This window comes from Ambystoma mexicanum, chromosome 2q (assembly GCF_040938575.1).
Source record: "Ambystoma mexicanum isolate Mex_15411 chromosome 2q, UKY_AmexF1_1, whole genome shotgun sequence".
Taxonomy (NCBI): domain Eukaryota; kingdom Metazoa; phylum Chordata; class Amphibia; order Caudata; family Ambystomatidae; genus Ambystoma; species Ambystoma mexicanum.
Genome location: NC_090924.1, coordinates 1,096,431,434 through 1,096,435,021, shown reverse-complemented (window position 1 = coordinate 1,096,435,021; position 3,588 = coordinate 1,096,431,434).

Genomic DNA, 3,588 nt, shown 5'->3' with positions numbered 1-3,588 from the left:
TCCGGGATCTCCCTTCACGCGGTCATTTTCTCCACAAGCCACACAAGATCCACTGGGTCATTGGACATAGGGAGGCTTAGAATAACCAGAGTTGTGCTTGGGATGGTTAGTCCCACTACCCTGTACATGGTCATGTGACCTACCCTTTCAAAACTTTGTATGGCCCTGTTGGGATGAAGGGTTGTCAGATGTGCCACCCTTTTTCTCTGTTTGCTTCTTTCCCTCTTCCTGCTTCCCAGAAGCAGGCTTGTCCTTATGGGACACCCTGTGGGATGCCCATAAATCTGCTTCAGAGCCCATCTTCTTAGGATCTATCGCCCTACAGTCAGCCAGATGCTGCTTAAGGTCAGGGGAACATGAGACAAAAATATGTTCCAGCATAACGAAATGGATCATGCTTTCAAACGTCGTGACCTTCTCCAGCATGGGGTCTGGCATGGATTCACATGCTCATGAATATACCCCGTCGTCAGGCTGGGAATCCTCAGTAAAGAAAAAACAGTATCAGTTTCGTTTCTGATCTGTCATTCGTAGTAGTAACCAATCACTGATCTCTGCGTCATACTGACTACAGCCAATGACTGCCATCTCCCTAAGCCCCGCCTCTGGCAGCCATCTTCAGATTTTTACCGCACGTTCAAGTGTTGGGATCCTCGTGCTATTGCTCTCGAGCTTTAGTGCTTTTTTTCGCGCTTTTTCTTAGGAAAATGTTCTCTTTTTCGGTCAAAAGAGCCCCAAGCTCCACCGTTTCTTTATCCGATCAACGGGGACCCGTGTCGGATTCTTCTACGCCCCTCAAGGGTGAAGATTTCGTCGAGCCACGCTTTTGGAGGACTCCAGGAGTTTCTCAGGCCCATCTCGATCATGGCCCAGGAGAAGGGAAGCTCGACGCCCGGAAAGCTGTTCAGGGTCTGCCCTGGATGCCAGCTTCAGAATGTCTTTAAGGAGGACGAACACTCCCTATGCCTCTACTGCCTGCATGAGGACAAGACGCATGTGGAGAAGGACTGTGCGTTTTGCGGCAATATGTCGGAGCGGACCATGAAGGACCGCCATCTGCGTCTCGCCAACTGGCTGGAAGGGAAGAGCCCGTCAGACGAGAAGAAGAAGAAGTCCGAGCGGTCTTCTAAGACCTTTGAGGGTGCCCCGGCGACGGGGCTCCAACAGAAGGCCAAGCACCGCGAGTCCGCTGGCACCGGGAGCGCCGAACGGTCGGGCTCTACGGGCGCCAGGCAGGGCGCATCCTCCCCGGCACCATCAACCACGAGCCAACGCTCTGGCTCGGCTAAGAGGAAGGCCGAGCACCCGGCGAAGCTCCTGGAGAGACCCCGGTCGTGCTCGAAGGCCCCATCGGAGGGGGAGCGAGGTGGTGACCCTCCCCCCAAGGAGAAGGCGGTGAGCGCACCTAAGGTGGTGAAAGCCTTGATCCATCCGGCCAAGGCCTCTATCGAGACAGTCGCGGCGGCCCTGGCTCAGCTTGTGGAGGCTACACCAGTGGTGGCGACCTCGGGGCCCAGAATCTCCCTGCCACCGCGGAGGGAGTCCTCTTTCGTGCCCATCGACAGGACCCCCGTGAAACCTCCGACGGAGAAGAAAAAGGGGGGGCAGGAGGTCGTCGTGGATTCGGCCTCAACCTCTGAGGAGGAACTGATCGAAGTCTTAGGCCACAGCGCTGGCGTGGAAGAAGACCATCCTGCCGGGAGGGACCCCGACGTAGGAGACGACGAGAACATCGAGGGTGCCGACGGGGCTCCTGACCGCCCGTCGGAACCCCCTCAACCAGTGCCGCAAGACAACTCGGCGGCCATTTTGTTGGCTATACAGTCCTTATGCTCGGAGATAAGGACGAGACTGCCGTTACCACCAACGGAGGAACCGCTCCCGATGGGGGACCCGGAGCCAGGCCCTTCTGGGAGCCCTCCCCTTAAAAGAAGAAGGATTCATCCCCCACCTCCATTTCAACCATCGTGCCCTGCTCAGCCCTCCTCCCCGTCCACGGCACGTGGGGATGATACAGGGACTGACACGGCCGCGACGGGTACAGACGACGAGGTTTACGACGAGGATCTCCCATCGTCACCTCCCCCCCAGGGCTTCCCCGCCTGATGAGATTGGATCGTTTCACGCCATGATCGCCAGGGCGTCCTAGCTTTTCCAGCTCTGCCCGGAAGAGAAGGAGGAGGAAGGTTTCCTTTATCAACGGCGCAAGACCAAGAGGAAGACGGTCCTCGCTGTACCTCTACTGGACGATATCTGGGATGAGGGTCTCTCCCTTCTCAAGAACCCATCCACAACGCCGGCGAGAAGGGATCGGTACGAGAAGAAGTACCAGTTCCCGGACGCGGCCCCCTTGTGCCTTCAGGCACAACTGACCCCGGCCGGACTCGGTCGTCTCTGCGGTGGCCAGGAAGAAAGCGGGGGGGGGGGTCGGCCTCTACGTCAACCTCCCCGCCGGGCGGCGAGGGAAAGAAATTGGACACGATGGGATGCAGAGTTATCTCATCGGCAGCGACGACGATTAAGGCTGCCAACGCCTTGGCTATCGTAGCCCGCTACGACAGGGAGTTGTGGTACAAACTCGCCCACCTGCTGGACTTCCTACCAGACAACAAGAGGGCGGAGGCCCTAGAGATCTTGCAGGAAGGAGAAGTGGCGTCGGACCACGCCATTACGATAGCGACGGACATCGCTGACACTGGATTTCGCCAGTTGGGCAACGGCGTGTGCCTTAGGCGGCATGGATGGCTCAAGGCTACTGACTTCCGTCGGGACGTGCAGACCAGAGTCTTGGACATGCCGTTCGACGGGAACAACCTGTTTGGGAAAACAATGGACGATTCCCTACAAGCCATCAAGGCGGACACGGAGACGGCCCGGGCTCTTGGTGTTCTCCAGCAACGCCGGCCGCCCTTTCGGAGCAGCGGAGGCAAACGGGGTGCCTCCAAAGGTTCCAGCGGCGGATTTTCCACCTATCGTCAAGCGGCCCGTTCGTCGTCACAGGAAGCCTACAGGGGACGAGGCAAGTCAGACGGACCCCGCCGTCGTTACCAAGGAGGACAAGGCGGCAAAGCCTCGTCGAAGCAGGACTGAACCGGCTGTGGGGTCGGGCCCCCACCGAAGCACCCCGGTGGGAGGCCGGCTGGCGAGCTTCGTCAGCGTGTGGGAGTCCATCTCCACCGACCGTTGGGTGCTGGATGCCCTGGCTCAGGGTCACGCGCTCGAGTTTCTAAAGAGGTGCCCGCGCGTCCCCTCTGTGGCTAGGAAGGAACATCACGTCCCTCAACTTCTCTTGGAGGTGAAGGGCGCCATCGAGCTCGTCCCAAAGAGGCTTCGGGGCTCCGGAGTTTACTCAAGATACTTCCTCTTGAAGAAGAAGACGGGAGGATGGCGTCCCATCCTGGACCTACTACGACTGAACAAATTCATCAAGGCACAGAAGTTCCGGGTGGTCACCCTCCAACACGTCCTGGGTCAACTGGAGGAGGGCGATTTCCTGTCGTCGTTGGATTTGGAGGATGCTTACTTCCATATCCCCATCCTAAAGGGACACCGAAAGTTTCTCAGATTCGTGATCCAAGGGCGTCACTT